This window comes from Papio anubis, chromosome 3 (genome assembly GCF_008728515.1).
Source record: "Papio anubis isolate 15944 chromosome 3, Panubis1.0, whole genome shotgun sequence".
NCBI classification, from domain to species: Eukaryota; Metazoa; Chordata; class Mammalia; order Primates; family Cercopithecidae; genus Papio; species Papio anubis.
In genome coordinates, this window is record NC_044978.1 from 163,321,363 (window position 1) to 163,344,489 (window position 23,127).

The window sequence follows — 23,127 nt, forward strand, 5'->3', positions numbered from 1 at the left end:
AAGGAAAAAAAGAGAAAAAGAGAAGAAGAGAAGAAAAGAGAAAAAGAGAACAAAAAAGAAGAAGAAACTATATGTGAGCATTGTTGAAACCACAATAAGGAACAACTTGGAAACAACAATACTTCCTTCTAGGATCGAGTAAAACAACTCAGCATTTGCTATTGTTCCAGATATCTACAGCTGTGTCACAAATCACTGGAAATCAATAGAGACTTAAAACAATAACAATTATCTTATATTTCAAGATTTCTGTGACTTGAACAGTTGGGAAGGGCTCAGCTGGGCATTTCTGGCTCCATCTTGCTTGATTGCTGTCAGAAGGGCCCTGGTGCTAGAACAACAGGGAGCTGAAGGAGCTGGGAGCTGTATGAACTTTTCATTTCTTCAAATAGTTGTATGTCTGTTCTCTCCTTGTGATCTCTCCATGTGAGCTAGTTTGAACTTTCTCATAGCATAGTGGCTAGAAGACAGATTGCTCATATGTTGTCTCAGGGCTCCAAAGGTGAATGCCTCAAGGAAATCAGCAGAAACTATGTCGCTTTTATGGACTTGCCTCAGAAGTCATGTAGCATCATTTTAGTCACAGTCACAAGATCATCCAGATTGAAAAAGAGGGAACTAAGACTTCACATTTCAATATGAGCAAGAGCAATGTCAAAATCACATTGAAAGAAGATGGTGTGTGTTGGTAGATATTGTGGGAAAATGCAATCTGCGACAACTTTGAACCCCAAACAGACTGAATCCCTATATAAGAAGCTTGGTGATATCTTGAAGTCTTTATATAATTTTTCCCTCCCTCTCTCACCTACCCCCCATATTTTGGGCCTGAAACAGGCAGGATAATACTAGTGCAACTCGCTGCCTGATATTTTTAGTGCACTTCACAGAAGACAAGTGAAGTTGCAAATGAAGTAAAATAAATTTCAATATGTGAATTTCTTTTTTCATCATGGTTTTATGAATATGAAGAATATCATTTCTATAGGACTATTCTTGAATACCTCAATCATAAAAGGGAGCCTTTCTTCTATGAAGAAATTTCTGAAGACTTTTCTGTTTTTAGCAGAGTACATTTCATGATTCAAAGCATATGTGTTGTGCACATCAGCTATGTGCCAAGCCCTATTCTTGGTAATGGGAATACAGCAGTAAACAAAACTTATTTTTTTAAAAAATCTCTGCCACCATGGCAGTTACCTGAATACAATAGTCACTTAGGAAAAGGACACTGCCTATTAATGCATATGTATTCAAATTCTTCCACCACAATTGGATAAGGCTCTGGGGCACGAATGATGTTATCTTCACCATTGTATTCCCAGGGTCTAACACAGTGCCAGGAGGACAGCAAGGGTTCAATAAGTATTTATTGAACTAATGTGTAGATATGGGGGAATCAGGTCAGCTGCTTAAAAGAGGGGGCTTTTCTGACAAAGGAATCAGGATGTTCTCTTCTGAAAGTATTGGCCTAGATGAAGCTTGGGGAGATTGCTGAACTCTGTCCTTAGGGATAAAGGTTTAACAAAGCAAGGGGGAGGAGCAGAGACAGGCTCTTTGTCACACTCTCAGTAAGAGAAGAATAAAGAAATCTGTAAGATTTCTTAAGCTTTATAATTCCTCTGTGTTTGTTATTCTTGCTTTTCTCTGTTTCCCTGTAGTGATTAATAATAATTTTTAAAGAAAATGTCATGTGTACCTGTCTTTGGGGACTGGAGGAAGGAGGAAGCTAGAAAGACAGCTACATTGTGCAGGAAGGCTGGAGGGGAGAGGACCCCCTGGGGACGGACTTGGAATTGGCAGCTTTAAGCAGGGATTGGGAAGAGTCCCTGAGGCCTGCTCTGAGGAACAACAGGGGAGTGCCAAGCCTGGGCTGCACAGGGTTTGAGGCATCAAAGGGCAAAGCCTGTGTGCTGACTTGACCTATCTTTGCTGAAGTTTTCCTTGTACAGAGTTAAAAACATATTCATCTTCTTCTAATGCTTTTGTGTTCTCTCTGTCAGTTAAATGTGCCATCCAATACAGAAATTTTCTTTAAGCCCCACTCTGTTTCCTTCTTATCTTTCATTGATAATCACTTATCCAGTCCTGTCATTTCCACCTGTGAATATCTTTCAAAACAGTCCCCTTATTTCCAACCTCACCATCTTCTGCCTGAGCTCAGCCACTTTATGTCTCCTAGATCCACCATAACTGCTTTCAAATTGGTCTTCAGCATGAAAACCCTTAGTATTCCATATTACTCTTCTTAAAGAGAAATGAGATTATGGCTTGCTCTACTTCATTTGCTGTGCTGTGAAAGCTTACTACCTTCACGATGAAGTTTTAAACTCCAGTATATGAGACCTCTGATCTTCAACTAAATTTAGTCTCACTTTTTCGTGCTTCCTTCTTAAACATCTCCTACCCTCCCCATATAAGTTTGCTCACTAAAGCCCAAGTATGCCATACAATTACAAATGATGACTCATATGCTTTTGTTTACAATATTCCCCTTGCCTAGAATGCCTTTCCCTGTCTCTCCAAGAGAAAAATTCCTTCTCAGTTTGAAATACTTAGCTCAAAGACGACCTCCATTCAGTGAAGCGTTCATTTTCTGCTTTCCCGCAGGCACTATTATCTTCCATAGTCTATGCACATCCCACTGTAAAAAACCTTACAATTTTCTCTAAAAGTTCTTAACTACATATTAACCATCACACCAGTTGGAAAGAGGATCTACATTACTTAGAAATTCTAAATTAAGAAATTATGTAAAATATTTCTGAACTAGAGTTCCTTTAAATGTCTAGCAGGAGCAAATGCCAGTCCTCTTTTAAGAAATGAACCCTTTAATGAACCCTTAAAATGAGCCTTTTGAGAATTCAACATCCCACATAGGCTATCTTCAATAGCCTATGACACATATTCTTGTTGTGGGTAAGTTTCCTCACTAGATGGTGACTTCTTTGAGAGGAGGGATTCGCTGTTAATCAACACAGTGTCACAAGTGCCTAGTATAACATTGGTAAATAACACATAAGAGGTGAGTAGTAGAATGTGAAAATACATAGGTAGTTGTTGGTCCTCAGTTACGTGATGGTAGAATAAAGGTAGAAGTGCAAGTCTAGGTAGGTGTGGAGGTGGCCTCTCTGCTCCATGTCACTGATTGTACATGGAAATCTTCCACTTTATTGCCTAGGGCTTAAGAAATTAAACCAGGAAATACCAGTACAACAATTTGGTCTCTGGACAGCCGGAAAACCTCACTTCTCTAAGAAATATGCAAGTCTGTTCCTAGATGAAGGAGAAACACCAGATTTGAACAAAACAGGGTTGTATAACTGTATGTACATCTACACCTAAAAGTAATGTGTTCATTTGTTTTGTGCCAAAAAAGCCTATTTCCAGGTGTCTTGTGAGGGGCCAGCCTATCTAGAAGTAATGACTTCAGCCCGGCAGTATGTTTCAAAGAGGAGACCCTGCAGCAACAGCAATAATAAACAACAATAAAAATAACAGTACATGTTGAGGTTCATTAAGTGCTTGCTATGTGGAAGTCACAATTTTAGATGTTTTTATTCACATTGGCTCATTTAATACTTACACTGACCCTGTGGAATAGATGCTAGTATATAGTATTCTCATTTTACAGATGAAGAAAATGAAGCACAGTTACTAACCTTCAGTAACTAGCGTGAGGTCGCCCAGGCAATCATTAGAAGAGCTAGAAATCAAAATCAGTTTGTCTGGCTCCCAAGCTCAAACTCTTAACCACAATGCTGATTTTAGATGAGGCATGATTTTAAAAAAATTTGTAGCCATGGAAAATTTAATTTCAAAAATAGTGTTTAAAAATCCTATTATATGAGGTAAATAAAGGCTGAACTAGACTGCTTAGCAATATGGTGGACTGGATCCACTGGGAACTTTTCTTTTACAAATATGGGAATTTTTTAAATGTTTAAATATATATCTCAGTACTTAGAAAATAGGGAAAGTTTACAAGGGACAGAAAAAAAGTGGGATCAGAAATAGAGTATACTAAAATGGAAGATTTCTTAAAAACACTCATGAATTCCTGGTAAGCTAGAGCTGTTCTTTTAACAGCTGTGTGGGGTAAGAGAAGAAAAGATCTTGGACCCATAGAAAGTTGCAGAATCACAAAAGGCACATTTGAAAAGATGGAATTCCCAAAAAAAGACACTCCCTAAGTGAAATGCTGAGTAAGAAACACACACACACACACACACACACACACACACACACACAGTGTGAAGAAACAAATCAAAGAAACTTGTCAATTCCAGCCATAGGTCTTAGGTAAGATAAAACTTTAAAATTTTCTCTAGAAGTTCTTAACTACATATTAACCATCACACCAGTTGGAAAGAGGATCTGCATTACTCAGAAATTCTAAATTAAGAAATTATGTAAAATATTTCTGAACTAGAGTTCCTTTAAATGTCTAGCAGAAGCAAATGCCAGTCTTCTTTTAAGAAATGAACCCTTAAAATGAGCCTTTAAGAATTCAACATATTTCTATATGTTTCTATATGTCTCTATATATATATGTCTATATGGGCATTCTGGACCCAGATGTTGTGGAATTCAATAGCTAACACCAAAGGACCACAAATCTACAGAAGAAATAAATATGCTCATAAAGAAATAAGGTGTGTGGTTTCTGGGGTAACATATGAAGAGCTTAGAAAGTCATTACTCCTGTTCTCACCACCCACACACACACACATACAGACACACACACACACAAAATCACATAACCTTCTGTGTACCTACAACAGGTGCCCAAAACAGACAGCCTTTGCTAAAGTCAGTATTCATATGAACACTTAAATTGTAATTGATTGTAGAGGCCAGTGTGAACTAGCTTGGATATTAAAAGCTCCAGGAGCCCAGTCTTTGGAAGGCCCCTATACTTTTGTCAGTTCTACCTTCAAAACCCCTACTAAGTTATCAGGGTGAAGACTGGAGAAAACTCTCACGATACTTCAGAGGGAAAAAGATAACCATTGTGAAATATGCCCAGAGCATTCTATTCTCATTAACAAAAGATTGCCCTCAATCCTGAAAAGAAGCTGTTTTGCCAAACAAACCTAACAAACTTGGGTTTTATCACAGCTTAACTGATTTTGGGTGCTCTCTAGCATTTTTTTTCACCTAAGAGAGAGAATAAAAAAAAGGTAAGAAGCACTTTTATGGGTCATAGCCAAGGGCAAAGGCTAACCAAAAGACTAAGACCTAATCACAGCATACCAGAATGCTTCCTTTCCCCCTCATGCCTTACCACCATGTCAGTCAGGCTCCTGTAGAGTAAAACTGGGTTACAACTGCAAAAACTAGAAGCCTCGGATCCTATTTAAGAAGGAGCCTCTGGGGAAACCCAATGATGAAAGGAGACAAAAATAAGAGCATTTGAGGAAATTTTACTTTCTAACCGTGATAGCCACAGTAAAATAGTAAAGACAGCCTAACTCCTAGTCAAGTAAACAAAAAACCTCACATAAAGACCTATTTACTCAGTGTATTGTATGTGATACATCACAGCTAGCTTTGAACAAAACATTTACAAGGATTGTAAAGGCTAAAAACACAGTCTAAAAAAAAACCAAGTGAACATCAAAACCACACTTAAGTGTAGCAGAGATTTTGGAATTACTAGACCAGGAAATTAAAATCACTACAATTAATGTGCTAAAAATTGCAATGGAAAAAAAAAATGAGCAACATGCAATAAATAGATGCGAACTCTAAGAACAAGTCTGAAGAAAATGCTAGAGATCAAAAACAGAGTTCAATAGAAACCTCTAACATTGTAATGCAAAGAATAAAATAATTTTAAAATGCAATGTAATACCTAAGAACTGTGAAACAATTATAGAATGTATAAGTATGTGTAATTAAAATATCAAAAGAAGAGGGAAAGAAAAAAAGAAATTTTTGATGCAATAATGTCTTAGAATTTTCCAAAATTAATATAGACATTAAATCACAAAGCTCCTGGAAGCCCTGAAAGCACTAAGAAAGATATATATTTTCTACCTAAAATATCTGTACCTAGGTATATTCTATTCAAACAGTCGTAAATCAAAGATAGAAAATATCTTCAAAGAAGACAGAGGAAAAAAAAATAAGGCACAATAAAGATAAACACAAAAACAATCTATAGAATCAAAGACTTCAGATTTTGGAATTTAGCATAATGAATGCTAAATATATTTAAACATATATTTAAGTACACATATGAAATACATTTAAATGTTAAACATCATTGAATGTACAAAACATATTTAACATTAAATACATCTAAATAAATTAAATACATATTATACATTTAAAGAGATGAACAACCAAACTGATTTTAAGCAGATTTTGAAAAAATGACCAGAAATAATTCTACAAAGAAGAATAAAATAAATGGAAATATAAGTCTCATGTATTAGCCAAGGTTCTTCTGAGAAACAGAACCAATAGCATATGTATGTATCGATACATGGATATTTATTTGAAGAAATTGACTCTTGTGATTATGGAGGCTAGCAAATCCGAGATCCATACAGTGAATCGGCAGGCTGGAGTCCAGGGAAGATGATCAGGATTTTTTTCTAATTCAGATCTTTAACTGATTGGATGAAACTCATTTTCGTTGTGGTAGGCAATGTGCTTTACTCAAAATTCGCTGACTTAAATGTTACTATCATGCAAAAACACCCTCACAGAATATGCAGAATAATGCGTGATCAAATATCTGGGCAGCATATTTGCCCAACCAAATTGATACTTCAAATATCATCACAACTCTGTATGAATATGGTAGATTCAATTGACAGCCATATTCCCTGCTCTTCCTCAGATCAACATCATTTGTCACAAGATTTTGTAGTTCCTCCACTCAAACTGTAGTATACTCCCCTGGATCTTAACTTTGATTTCAGCCATAGTGATTACTGTGGCTAATATAGGGAAGTAGATGTAATGGGTGCCACTTTTGAACTCAGGCCTTTAGAGGTTTCTTTGCGTGTTTTCACTGGCTCTCTTAGGTTTCTGCCATCATCATGACAAAAGCATGTCAGGAGAACCCCATGGAGCAGAGTCACCTCAATTGAACTGCCAGGACTAGATCTGTTAACCCCTATCTAATCCACATGATACCTCAGGTCGGCACTTTCTAGTTGAGCCCAGCCAACATCAGCAAATCTCCAGAAAAACCATAGACTTGTGGATGACAGTAAATCATCAATGATTTAAGCTATTGGATTTTGTAATGTTTTATATAGCAATAGTTAACTAGTTCAGTTAAACAATTAATTAAACATATCTTTAAAAAGAATTACTTAATAAGAAAATGAGTTCAAGTAAACATTTGAAATACAACACTGACACATAGAACAAAAATACAAAAGACGGGTAAAACTATGAATGATGAAATGAGATCATGCATAAACGACAAATTGAAGATGACAGAACAGATTTTAGTAAAGAATTAGTATCCAAAATATGTAAATGACTCCTAAAAATTAACACTAAAAATTAAAAAAAAAAAAACTCAAGAGAAAAAAAGTGATCAAAAGGTATGAACAGGAATTTCATAGAAGAGAAATTTCGACCAGCCAATAAATGTATGAATGTGTCTACTAGTTATTAATAAATAGCACATTACTAGAATAGTGATGTGCAGAGGCCTGGAATTGTCCTGAGCTGATTCCCAGACACGGAATAAAACATACTGATTAATAGTGGTGTTTTATAATTAAGAGTTTGAAGAGTTTGAGCTTCTTTGTATCAGCTTGTCACTATTTGTTTACTAACAAGAGCATTGATTATTTTCATTTGCTTTTGGTGAGACCCTCCAAGAAAGGTGTGCCTTTGAGATTGGTTATGTAGAAAAAAAATCTGCTTATGTAATCAAGAAGGTATAAGAAGACTGGGATAAAACTCTGTATTGCACTTTCTGTTTCTGAGGTATGCTGTGTACATGTTAGTTGACCGTAAGAAAAAAAGATGTATTCAGTGTGGCCTTTACAAGAGAAGACAACTGGAACTCACGCTTATCATTTCTAACCTCTTGCCATGAGGCAGTCTTTGTCATTAATACCTATCCTGACTTTGTTATTATTTTGTATTACTATTCTAAAATAAAACATAAATTTGTAAGCATTGTGACTTTGGATTCTGTGAGTCTTCTTTTTCTATCAAATCCTGTCTAATTGTTGCTGCTAGTGAAAGCAAGATAAAATTAAAAAAAAAAAAACAGGAATAATAAGTATTGATAATATTTGGAACAAGATGAATTTTCATACAGAGCTATTTGGAGTATGGATTGATATGGCTAATTTTAAAAGTTATTTGAAATGGCCTGGTAAAGTTGAAGATGAGTGTTTCCTCAGATCCAACGTTATTTCTTTAAACTTTTTAAAAATTCGCACACCTGGCCACTAAGATAGGTATATAAAATTTTAATAGAAGTAGCTGCTTCTAACACAAATATCCCACAACAGAAGAAGTAACATATACATTTTGGTCTATATATAAGAGAATAATAATGAACACAAGTCACTGAAGAATATATTTTATGAGACTGAATATCAACCATCCATAAAAACTAGGAATATCTATTTTTAAGGCTATAAACACTTTAACATTCTAAAGATGAACAAGAGAATGATATACAGTAATTCAGATTACGTTATGTTTACCTGTGCTACCATTTTGTTGAGGGAGAAAGGATTTTTAATTAAAGAGTTTGCTACTGGTTTTGTTAATGTACTATTTTAGAAGAGTTTGTTTTGTTGTTTGATATGCCTGAAAAAAAGCTTGAAAGCTATTTGTCTTGACCCATGCCATCTATTGATAGCTAAATATATTGAAAACCAGAGAGATAGATAGCCTATATTATCACATACTTTACTACTAGCAGAGGTGTGTCTAGGCCACCTGACTTGTTTGTGCCACTTTCTGTCTAGCCAAGGAATTCATATATTGTGCCACGTGGTAAAAATATGGCCTGACATCCTGAATCCATCGAAATATATCCAGAAGATAGGGTGTAGTAGTAAGGTGCCATGAAATAACAAGTGGGCAAGACTTAGCACCCTTATTCTAGGCCATACAACAAAGCATACCACTAAATAGTCTTTCTTAGGCAAGATCCCAGCCAGCAGGAGCGGTGCAGTGAACTCTGCTAGAATATTGATCCAAACACTGGAACTTTATTGGAATTCTCTGTAATGCTTTAAGTAACACGAGGAAATGCTTTTAATGAGCCACTTGGGAAATTTGGAATAGGGCGGTTTACTTTTTTCATAATGCTCAATGGCTAAGAATTTTTTTTAGGTTTTTTTTTTTTTTTGGTCAGCCTATTAGGCTCAATAATAAAAATATGTTTCCAGCTTTCGAGACATAAATTCAAGCCGGGAGAAGTGTGATGCCAGTAAAGGCTAGCCGGCCTTCAGAATCATTTTACGTCGTGCAACATTTATGTTGGAACTTAATGGACATAAGACACTAGAATTTAATAAGAGACTAAAAGAAAATGGATGAGACACTTGAAGAATATATGTGGAGGAGGTAAGATTAGTTAAGATGGGGATATTTTCACAACTTTGGGAGGACAGGGAAGGATTTTATAGAGATTCTCTTCTTCAAAGATAGAGCAGGATGGTATGAATCTTGCCCATTATAAGGATTAAAGGGAGGAATGAGGATTTTTGTACAATGATACGCAAATGTGTTTCTATGGCTATATCAGAATACTGAATTTTTAATAAATGAAGATTTATGGAAACTCCAAGGCTGTATCACTTTTGGGGGAAGGCGATGAAGGTGAGGCTCAAATATTTGCATGAATAAAGATTTTTCAGATTATTTTCATGGGAAGCCAATTTTGAAATCATTAAAACAGTCAATCACAGGGATAGAATGAAGTGGTGAGATCTTCATATCCTGATATAGGAATGGGATTGCTGCACGTGGAGGAGGAGTAAAAGAGACTCTCCATTCTCATATTCTCTGACTCAGGATTGAGAGAGTGACAGCCAGCGATTTATGGTAAGAACATTGTCCTTAGTATCTCTCTACCTCCTCTCTGACTAACACAGGTACAAAGTACACAGGATGCTGCTCAACACCCGAGTCTGGATGAAAGAGAAAACCACAATTAGTGAAGCCAACTGGCATTTTTTAGTGCTTCTAATGGTAGATCATACTTCTGAAGACTTGAAAGATTTATGGCACATACCGTACACCTGGTGCATTCCAGATGAGTGGAACTTACATGCTCAGAAGTGAGCGGGAAGATGTGCTGCATTGAATTTTATTGATTTTCCTCTTTGCTTGTGTAGTTTTATGATGTTCCATTTTCTCTTTCTGTTGGTTTGGAAATTGTGGCCTCACTTATTTATTTTCTTCCTTCATTTTACATTTAAAATGTATATGTAACACTGCATCAATTTTCACGGCCACGGGAAAGGGCTGGGTGAATTCTCTGACCAGGAAAAGATAAACTAGTGATAGAGGAGTTAATTTTTTTTTCCTCTTAAGAAGCTTTCCCTCAAGTTCTCTTCCATTTTCATTTTCTCACATTCTTGGAATGCATTTATAATTCGTTTTTTCGTTTCATAACTTTCTGATTTTTAGCACTGAAATCTCACTTTCAGAGATTATATATTGATAGCTCTGAATTTTTTTCATTTGTATTCTGTACCAACTCTTTGGTTGTGAGCAATTTCCTTCTACAGCTTCTTGATATAACTCATCTAGCAATAAGACCAAACAGCTGAATTATAATAGAAATAGGGCTTTTGTCTGTAGAAGCTTGGCAATTGATGAGGATCAACTTTGCTAACAACTCTCCCCACTGTCTTTCCCCTGCTGGTCTTTGCTCAGTTCACATTGTGGTTTTAATTAGACTATTATGCCTTTTTTTGTATTATAAAGTAGCTTTCTCTAAATAATCTCAAACTTTTAGATATACAAGCCAATTAGATGTTGAAGTCATATTTGGGCTCATGGCCCATGGCATAGTGTTCAACCTCTCATTTTGCTAGTTCTTTACAATATCTGATGAATTAATATACTAGATTAGACAATGACAGCATATGGGTCATTGCTGGCTTGAAGGCTGAGATCAAAGTCAGTTCTCACTCTCCTTGTTAAAATAAAATAATTTGCACACATAAGGAGAGGACAAAAGAAAAAGCTCTTTTTGTCAATGTTACTCATAGGAGTGCCTGTAAAAGGTACCCATTATATTATAAATATTCCCAGATTTCAGCCATTCTTCTACATCATCACAAAAGTTCCCTTATCATATCCCACCTACATTGTTACAATTAGTTTGCATCATGTAATATTGCCATTTTCGTAGTTCAAAAATGGGTAAATATTGAGAATTTCATATGCTTCGATCTAATAGTTTACATTTTGTGTTGATTCACTTTTTAACATACTATCTTTAAAAGTAAAAACAAAGTCACTAACACAAAGAAAACTTGTACCACTTGTAATAAATAAAATGTAACAATACAAACAAATGCAATAAAAAAACAACAGACAAGGGCAATGTTATTAAATTCCAGCTAGATACTATTGCCTGCCAAATGCTCAGAGCTGGGAATCTGCACTTTCTTTAAGAGAAGAGATTAACAAGTAAAACAATGCCTTGGTCCTTCTCTTGAGATAATCAGTATAGAAAAAATTAAAGAGAATAACTCTTTCAGTCTGTGATTTAATATTATTTAATTATAACAATTTGGAACCACACTTCCTGCATTTTGATAAACATTATACTAGATCACTTATTTTGCCCAGTTTTCCCTTTTGTGTTCAGAGGATACTTCTAAGCCTGCAAATAATGGCAAAGTTATTTACATGCCATCATCTAGGACTGAACTGATTTAATAAATCCCATCACATGACACAAATAATATCTTGCAGAGAGTCCACATCACTCTTTACATCACTTATCAGAGCATGTTTTAATTTATTATAGTTTTTTAATTATATTCTGCTTTTCTTTTTTAGGTTCTGTGAATCCAGGATCTTCTCTCCTCCCTCGGTCAATGCAAGAAGTGAATGAATTAGGTAGAGATAGACATCTGAGTCAATGAGTACAAGAAAAAGATGTAAAAAGTGATAATATTTACAGAGAAAATATAGTCTATTTCCATTTCTGTAACACTCACTTCTGAACTATAAAACTGGTATGTAATACCTTAAGGTGAATGCATTCATTGTCTAATTAACCCCTTACTGACTTCTGGGCATTAGATATTTTGGTTCCTAGAGGTATGTTGTCATGTGCTATAGAGGATGACAAACAACTGGATTAAAAAAAAGGTATATTTGCCCACAATATAGCAATCAAATAGAAAAAAAATGTAAATCTTATGAGAAATGTAATATAATTTACAAAATTATTTTACTACAAATTTATATGCAATATATAACAATCACATATAAACTGGTATATAGGAAGACACTATTTCATGGAACTATCAATAAAATAAAATGAGAAAGAGAAATAGATCCATGGGAGATGCATAGATAGAAGTTATTAGACACACACTTAAAAATATCTATGTTTACTACATTCAAGTAATTATATAACAAGATGGAACTTTTTTTTAAGGAGACATAAAAAGTATAATTGACAATAAAATAAAAATTATAGAACTGAAGAAAAAATAACTGAAACCACTAATTCAGTAGATGCTTTTAGAAGGTTAGATAACTGAAGAGAAAATTAGTGAACTGGAAGACAAGTCAGGAAAGATAGACAGACTGAAATGTGCAGAGACAAATAGATGGACAATAGAAAAAAAGCATTGGATACAAATGTGATACAATGACAAGTTCTAATATACATGTAATTGAAATATCAGAGAGGAAGAAGATTATAATAGAAAGGCAATATTGGCAGATATATGACTGAAAACCTTATAAAACTATTGAAAGATATCACTTCAAGCTAAGAGATAAGAAAGTTACAAATCTCAAACAGGATGAATGAAAAAGCAAGCAAACCCACAGCCAGTCATATTATAGTAAAACTGCTGAAAACCAAAGCAATATCTTAAAAAAATAAATCCAGAGAGGACACATTGCATTCACTGAAGTAATAATATGACAAATGCTCAACAGAATCAATAGAAGCCAGAAGGCAATGAAATGATATCTTAAAATTTCTGATAAAAACCCTGTAATCTTAAAATTCAATACCCAGAATTTGATGTTTTAAAAGGGCATGAAGATATTTTCAGACAAACCAAAACCAAAACCAATAGCTGCCACTGGATTGGTGGTAAAGTCATTCAGTAAAGGAAATATTAAATGTGTTTAGGCAGAAATAAAATCATCCAAAGAATAAATGAATAAAATGGCTAGAAATGTTTGTAAATACAAACAAATATTGACTGTTTCAAACAACAATGAGCTAGCCAGGCAAGACTGTTGAGCTTGGGCTTCCAGCACAGTGACCCTGCCCATGGTTGAAATCTGTGGGTGGGTACAGCTCTGTGTTCCCCTAGAAAATATCCAGAGATGTGTGGCCTCCTACCCCTACTGCTCCTAATCAGGTAAGACTTACCGAGATGGGAAGTCCCCAAGCAGGAGAGTAACCTCCATTCTCAGAACACTGAGAGGGTTGAGATACCATGTTCTTGGATTGGTGGAGGAATGGGGCATGCCTCCCTTCACAGGGCCAGACCGGGAAGAGTGTGTCCTATCAGCCAGCCATGGCCACTGTGTGGGGGAGTCCCACAGCCTGGAGGCCTGTAACACATTAAAAAGTGATATGGTTTGGCTGTGTCCTCACCCAAATATCATCTTGAATTGTAGTTTCCATAATCCCCACATGTTGTGGGAGGTACCTGGTGGGAGGTAATTGAATCATGGGGGCTGTTACCTCCATGCTGCTGTCATGATAGTGAGTTCTCACAAGATTTGATGGTTATATGAAGGGATTTCCCCGCCTTTGCTCTGCATTCCTCCTTGATGCTGTCATGTGAAGAAGGACATGTTTGCTTCCCTTTCTGCCATGATTGTAAATTTCCTGAGGGTTCCACAGCTGTGCTGAACTATGAGTCAATGAAACCTCTTTCCTTTATAAATTACCCAATCTTGGGTATGTCTTTATTAGCAGCGTGAGAACAAACTAATACAAAAGAAAATGTGGGTGTGGTATCAGTGATCAGTGGCAGCTAATTTAAAGCTTAGGAGTAGAACTGGTGAGGGACAGTCATCCATCTTATCCCTGATCACAGATCATAAGTGAACATGTTGAAATACAGAAGAGTCATGTGGTTGAATAAGAGTCTATCTGTCAGCTGTCATTCTTAAGCACCAACTACTGGATCAGAGTCCAAATTATAATGCCAAAAATGTTTTGCCAGTACACAGTGCTTGTAAAACCTAGGGAAAACTCCAGTAACAAATAGAGATGCTTTATAGACCTTTGACCTTCTAAAAGCATCCAGAAATGAAGCCAATTGACTATACTCAACCTACATCACAATTAAAGTAACACTAGTCCTCTCAGATGAGAAAGAATAAGTGCAAGAATTCTGGCAATTTAAAAAGCCAGTGTGTTTCCTTACCTTCAAACACAGTATGCCCTCAACAATGATTCTCAAACAGATTGAAATGACTGAAATGGCAGATATAGAATTCAGAATCTGAATGTCAAAGAAGCTCATCAAGAACCTGGAGAAAGTTGAAACCCAATCCAAGGAAAACAAGGAACCAAGTAAAAAGGATCCAAGAGTTGAGAGACTAAACAGCCATATTAAAAAAGAACAAAATTGAACTTCTGGAATTGAAGAATTCACTACTACAAAGATTTCATAATATAGTCACAAGAATTAACAGAAAAATAGACCAAGATGAGAAAACATTCTCAGACTTGAAGACTAGTTCTTGAAATTAACTCAGACAAAAATTTTTAAAAAAAGAATTTTAATAAATGAATAAACCTCCAAGAATATAGGATTATATAAAGAGAACAAATCTATGACTCACTGGCATTCCTGAGAGAGAAGAAGAGAGGGAGAGAGAGTAAGCAACTTGGAAAACATAGTTGAGGATATAGCCCATAAAAATTTTCCCAATATTGCTAGAGAAGTAGACATACAAACTCAAGAAATGCAGAGAACCCCTGTGAGCTACTACACAGGCAAATGTCTCCAAAACACATGGTCATCAGATTCACCAATGTCAACACACCCACAAAGTCTTAAAAGCAGCTAGAAAGAAAGGTCAGGTCACTTACAAAAGGAACCTTATTAGGTTAGCAGCAGATCTTAGCAGAAACTTTACAATCCAGAAGAGATTAGGGCCCTATTTTCAGCATCTTCAAAGAAAATTTAAACTGTGAATTTTATATTCTTTCAAATGAATCTTTATAAAGGAAGGATAAATTAAAACATTATTATAAAAGCAAGCACTAAAGAAATTTGTTACCACTATACTAGCCTTAAAAGAGGTCCTGGGAGTTGCTTCAAGATGGCTGAACACGAATCACTCCAGTCTGCAGCTTCCGGCGAGATTGATGCAGAAGACGGGTGATTTCTGGATTTCCAACTGAGGTACCTGGTTGAACTCATTGGGACTGGTTGGACAGTGGATGCAGCCCATGGAGGGCAAGCTGAAGCAGGGCGGGGAGTCGCCTCCCCTGGGAAGCACAAGGGGTCAAGGGATTTCACTTTCCTAGCCAAGGGAAGCTGTGATAGGCTGTATCTGGAGAAACGGTACATCCTGGCCAAATACTGCACTATTCCCACAGTCTTAGCAACCAGCAGACCAGGAGATACCATCCTGTGCCTGACTTGGTGGGCCCCATGCCCACGGAGCCTTGCCCACTGCTAGTGCAGCAGTCTGAGATCGACCTGCAATGTTGCAGCTGGATGGGTGGAGGGGTGTCCACCATTGCTGAGGCTTGAGTAGCTCACAGTGTAAACAAAGAGGCCTGGAAGCACAAACTGGGCAGAGCCCACCACAGCTGAGCAAGGCCTACTGCTTCTGTAGATTCCACCTCTGGGGGCAGGGCATAGTAGAATAAAAGGCAGCAGACAGCTTCTTCAGACTTAAATGTCCCTGTCTGACAGCTCTGAAGAGAGCAGTGGTTCTCTCAGCATGGTGTTCGAGCTCTGAGAACAGACAGACTGACCCCCCATGTAGCATGTCTGGGAAAAACCTCCCAGTAGGGGCCGAAAGACACCTCAAACAGGTGGGTGCCCCTCTGGGATGAAGCTTCCAGGGGAAGGATCAGGCAGCAATATTTGCTATTCTGCAGCCTCCGCTGGTGATACCCAGGCAAAAAGTGTCTGGAGTGGACCTCCAGCAAACTCCAATAGACCTGCAGCTGAGGGGTCTGACTGTTAGAAAGAAAGCCAACAAACAGAAAGGAATAGCATCAACATCAACAAAAAGAACTTCCACACCAAAACACCATCTGTAGGTCACCAACATCAAAGACCAAAGGTAGATAAAACCACAAAGATGGGGAGAAACCAGAACAGAAAATCTGAAAATTCCAAAAATCAGAGCACCTCTTCTCCTCCAAAGGATCGCAGCTCCTTGCCAGCAAGGGAACAAAACTGGACAGAGAATGAGTTTGACAAGCTGACAGAAGTAGGCTTCAGAAGGTCGGTAGTAGCAAACTTTTCCAAGCTAAAGGAGCATGTTCTAACCCATTGCAAGGAAGCTAAAAACCTTGAAAAAAGGTTAGATGAATGGCTAACTAGAATAAACAGTGTAGAGAAGACCTTACATGATCTCACGGAGCTGAAAACCATGGCATGAGAACTTTGTGATGCATGCACAAGCTTCAATAGCCAATTCGATCAAGTGAAAGAAAGGATATCAGTGACTGAATATCGAATTAATGAAATAAAGGGAGAAGATAAGATTAGAGAAAAAGAGTGAAAAGAAATGAACAAAGCCTCAAGGAAATATGGGACTTTGTGAAAAGACCAAATATACATTTGATTGGTGTACCAGAAAGTGGCAGGGATAATGGAACCAAGTTAGACAACTCTCTTCAGGATATTATCCAGGAGAACTTCCCCAACCTAGCAAGGCAGGTCAACATTCAAATTCAGGAAATACAGAGAACACCACAAAGAAACTCCTTGAGAAGAGCAACCCCAAGACACATAACTGTCAGATTCACCAAGGTTGAAATGAAGGAAAAAATGTTAAGGGCAGCCAGAGAGAAACGTTGGGTTACCCACAAAGTGAAGCCATCAGACTAGTAGTGGATCTCTTGGCAGAAACCCTACAAGCCAGAAGAGAGTGGGGGGCCAATATTCAACATTCTTAAAGAAAAGAATTTTCAACCCAAAATCTCATATCCAGCCAAACTAAGCTTCATAAGTGAAGGATAAATAAAATCCTTTACAGACAAGCAAATGCTAAGAGATTTTGTCGCCACCAGACCTACCTTATAAGAGCTCCTGAAAGAAGCACTAAACATGAAAAGGAAAAACTGGTACCAGCCACTGCAAAAACATGCCAAATGGTAAAGACCATCAATGGTATGAAGAAACTGCATCAATTAATGAGCAAAATAACCAGCTAACATCATAATGACAGGTACAAATTCAACATAACAATATTAACCTTAAATGTAACTGTGCTAAATGTCCCAATTAAAAGACACAGACTGGCACATTGGATAAAGAGTCAAGACCCATCAATGTGCTGTATTCAGGAGACCAAATCTCACGTGCAAAGACACACATAGGCTCAAAATAAAGGGATGGAGAAAGATCTACCAAGCAAATGAAAAACAAAAAAAAAAAGCCAAGGTTGTAATACTAGTCTCTGATAAAATAGAATTTAAACCAACAAAGATCAAAAGAGACAAAGAAGGCCACTATATAATGGTAAAGGGATCAATTCAACAGGAAGAGCTAACTATCCTAAATATATGTATGCACTCAATACAGTGGCACCCAGATTCATAAAGTAAATCCTTAGAGACCTACAAAGAGACATAGACTCCCACACAATAATAATGGGAGACTTTAACACCCTATTGTCAATATTAGATAGATCAACAAGACAGAGGGTTAACAAGGATATCCAGGAATTGAACTCAGCTCTGCACCAAGCAGACCTAATAGACATCTACAGAACTCTACACCCCAAATCAACAGAATATACATTCTTCTCAGCACCACATCACACTTATTCTAAAATAGACCACATAGTTGGAAGTAAAGCACTCCTCAGCAAATGTAAAAGAACAGAAATCATAACAAACTACTCTCAGACCACAGTGCAATCAAACTAGAACTCAAAATTAATAAACTCACTCAAAACCACACAACTACATGGAACCTGAACAACCCGCTCCTGAATGACTACTGGGAAAATAACGAAATGAAGGCAGAAATAAAGATGTTCTTTGAAACCAATGAGAACAAAGAAACAACATACCAGAATCTCTGGGACACATTTAAAGCAGTGTGTAGAGGGAAATTTATAGCACTAAATTCCCACAAGAGAAAGCAGAAAAGATCTAAAGTTGACACCATAACATCACAATTAAAAGAACTAGACAAACAAGAGCAAACACATTCAAAAACTAGCAGATGGCAAGAAATAACTAATATCAGAGCAGAACTGAAGGTGATAGAGACACAATAAGCCCTTGAAAAATAATCAATGAATCCAGAAGCTAGTTTTTTGAAAAGATCAGCAAAATAGACCACTAGCAAGACTAATAAAGAAGAAAAGAGAGAAGAATCAAATAGACACAATAAAAAATGATAAAGGGGATATCACCACCGACCCCACAGAAATACAAACTACCCTCAGAGAATACTATAAACACTTCTATGCAAATAAACTAGAAAATCTAGAATAAATGGATAAATTCCTGGATACATATACTCTCCAAAGACTAAATCAGGAAGAAGTTGAATCTCTGAATAGACCAATAACAGATTCTGAAATTGGGGCAACAATTAATAGCCTACCAACCAAAAAAAGTCCAGGACCAGTCGGATTCACAGCCGAATTCTACCAGAGGTACAAAGAGGAGCTAGTACCATTCCTTCTGAAACTATTTCAATCAATAGAAAAAGAGGGAATCATCCCTAACTCATTTTATGAGGCTAGCATCATACTGATACCAAAGCCTGGTAGAGACACAACAAAAAAGGAGAATTTTAGGCCAATATCCCTGATGAACATCGATGCAAAAATCCTCAATAAAATATTGGTAAACTGAATCCAGCAGCACATCAAAAAGCGTATCCACCATGATCAAGTTGACATCATCCCTGGGATGCAAGATTGGTTCAACATACGCAAATCAATAAACGTAATCCATCACATAAAGAGAACCAATGACAAAACCACATGATTATCCTCAATAGATGCAGAAAAAGCGTTCAACAAAATTCAACAGCACTTCATGCTAAAAACTCTCAATAAACTAGGTATTGATGGAACATGTCTCAAAATAATAAGAGCTGTTTATGACAAAGCCATAGCAAATAACATACTGAATGGGCAAAACCTGGAAGCATTCCCTTTGAAAACTGCCACAAGACAAGGATGCATCTCTCACCACTCCCATTCAACATAGTGTTGGAAGTTCTGGCTAGGGCAATCAGGCAAGAAAAAGAAATAAAGTGTATTCAATTAGGAAAAGAGGAAGTCAAGATATCTCTGCTTGCATGTGACATGATTATATATTTAGAAAATCCTGTGCCCAAAATCTCCTTAAGCTGATAAGCAACTTCAGCAAAGTCTCATATACAAAATTAATGTACAAAAATCACAAGCATTCCTATAACCCAATAATAGACAAACAGAGAGCCAAATCATGAGTGAACTCCCATTCACAATTACCTCAAAGACAATAAAATACCTAGGAATCCAACTTACAAGGGATGTGAAGGAGCTCTTCAAGGAGAACTATAAACCACTGCTCAATGAAATAAAAGAGGACACAAACAAATGAAGAACATTCCATGCTCGTTGATATGAAGAATCAATATAATGAAAATGGCCATACTGCCCAAATAATTTATGTATCCCATGCTATCCCCATCAAGCTACCACTAACTTTATTCACAGAGTTGGAAAAACCTACTTTAAAGTTCATATGGAACCAAAAAGAGCCTGCATAGCAAAGACAATCTTAAGCAAAAAGAACAAAGCTGGAGGCATCATGCTACCTGACTTCAAACTATACTACAAGGCTACAGTAACCAAAACAGCAATGGTATTAGTACCAAAACAGAGAGATAGACCAATGGAACAAACAGAGGCATCAGAAATAACACCACACATCTACAACCATCTGATCTTTGACAAACCTGACAGAAACAAGCAATAGGGAAAGGATTCCCTATTTAATAAATGGTGCTGAGAAAACTGCCTAGCTATATGTAGAAAGCTGAAACTGGATCCCTTCCTTACACTGTATACAAAAATTATCTCAAGATGGATTAAAGACTTAAATGTAAGACCTAACCCCATAAAAACCCTAGAAGAAAACCTAGGCAATACTGTTCAGGACATAGGCATGGGCAAAGACTTCATGACTATAACACCAAAAGCAATGGCAACAAAAGCCAAAATAGACAAATGGGATCTAATTAAACTAAAGAGCTTCTGTACAGCAAAAGAAACTATCATCAGAGTGAACAGACAACCTACAGAATGGGAGAAAATTTTTGCAATCTCCCCATCTGATAAAGGGCTAATGTCCAGAATCTACAAAGAGCTTAAACAAATTTACAAGAAAAAAACAACCCCATCAAAAAGTGGGCAAAGGATATGAACAGACACTTCTCAAAAGCAGACATTTATGCAGCCAACAGACATATGCAAAAATGCTCATCATCACTGGTCATCAGAGAAATGCAAATCAAAACCACAATGAGATACCATCTCATGCCAGTTAGAATGGCGATCATTAAAAAGTCAGGAAACAGCAGATTCTGGAGAGGATGTGGAGAAATAGGAACACTTTTACACTGACGGGGTGGGAGTGTAAATTAGTTCAAGCATTGTGGAAGACAATGTGGTGATTCCTCAAGGATCTAGAATTAGAAATACCATTTGACCCAGCAATCCCATTATTGGGTGTATACCTAAAGGATTATAAATCATTGTATGATAAAGACACATGCACACGTATGTTTATTTCAGCACTATTCACAATAGCAAAGACTTGGAACCAACCCAAATACCCATCAATGATAGACTGGATTAAGCAAATGTGGCAGATATACACCATGGAATACTATGCAGTCATAAAAAATAATAAGTTCATGTCCTTTGCAGGGACATGGATGAAGCTGGAAACCATCATTCTCAGCAAACTATCACAAGGACAGTAAACCAAACATCGCATGTTCTCACTCATAAGTGGGAGTTGAACAATGAGAACACATGGACACAGGACAGGGAACATCACACACTGGGGATGGTCAGGGAGTGGAGGACTGCGGGAGGGAGAGCATTAGGAGAAATACCTAATGTAAATGATGAGTTGATGGGTGCAGCAAACCAACATGGCATATGTATACATATGTAACAAACCTGCACATTGTGCACATGTACCCTAGAACTTAAAGTCTAATAAAAAAAGGAAAAAAGAGGCCCTTAAGGGAATGCTAAACACAGAAATGAAAGATTGATACCTACTACCACAAAAAAACACAAGCACAGAGCACACAGACAATATAAGGCAATTGTACATCAAGTCTACAAAACAACCAGTTAACAACACAATGACTGGATCAAAATCTCTCATATTAACACTAATGTTGAATGTACGTTGTCTAAACAGCTGCTTAAAAGGCGCAGAGTGCCACATGACCCAACTGCCTGCTGTCTTCAAGAGACACATGTCACATGTAACATCACCCACAGGCTTAAAGTAAATGGATGAAGAAACAAAAAAGAGGAAATAACATAAAAGAGCAGGAGTCATCATTCTCACATCAGATAAAAGGCTGTAAACCAATAATAATCAGGAAGACCAAAGAAGGACATTAAACAATAATAAAGGGTTCAATTCAGCAAGATGACTTAATTATCATAAATATGTATGCACCCAACATTGGAGCATCCAGAATCACAAAACAAGTTTTTCTTAACCTATGAAAAGACATACATAGTCATACAATAATAGCAGGGGAATTCAACACCCTACTGTTAGAACTAGAGAAAAAAAATTGAGGAAGAAAAATAACAGAGAAATTTAGAACTTAACACAACATCTGACCAAATGGACATTAGAGAAGTCTACAGAATACTTTACCCAACAATACAGAATTCTTCTCATCCACATATGGAACATATTCTAAGATTGAGCACATGCTCAGTCATAGAGCCAGTCTCAATAAATTCAAAAATGTAGAATTATACCAAGAACATTCTTGGACCACAGTGCAATAAAAATAGAAATTTTTAAAAAGAACTCTCGAAACTATGCAAAAACTTGGTAATTAAAAACTTGCTCCTAAATAACTCGTGGGTGAACAACAAAATTAAGGTGGCAATAAAAAATCATTTGAAATTAATGAAAACAGAGACTCAACATACCAAACTAATTGGGTTGCAGCTAAAGCAGTGTTAAGAGGAAAGTTTGCAGTGCTAAATGTCTTCATCAAGCAGTTAGAAAGATCTCAGATTAACAATGTAATGTCACACTTAGAGGAACTAGGAAAAAAAAAAAACTGCAAAGATAGCAAAAGAAGAGAAATAACTAAATCAGAGAAGATCTGAATGTAATTAAGATGCAAAAGTCCATTAAAAAGGTCAATGAAGCCAAGAGTCAGTTCTTCAAAAGAGTAAACATGATTGATAGAATGTTAGCTGGGTTAACAAAGAAGAAAAAAGATCATAACAAGCACAACTAGAAATGACAAAGATGGCATTACAAACAGTCCCACAAAATACAAAAGATCTTCAGAGCCTATTAGGAACAACTCTATGCACACAAATGGGAAAGCCTAGAAGAAAAAATAAATTCCTGGAAACACACAACCTCACAATATTGAACTAGAAAGAAAGTGAGAACCTGAACAGACTAATTAAAAGTTCCAAAATCTGAATCAGTAATAAAACAATCTAACAACAACAGCAACAACAACAACTGGA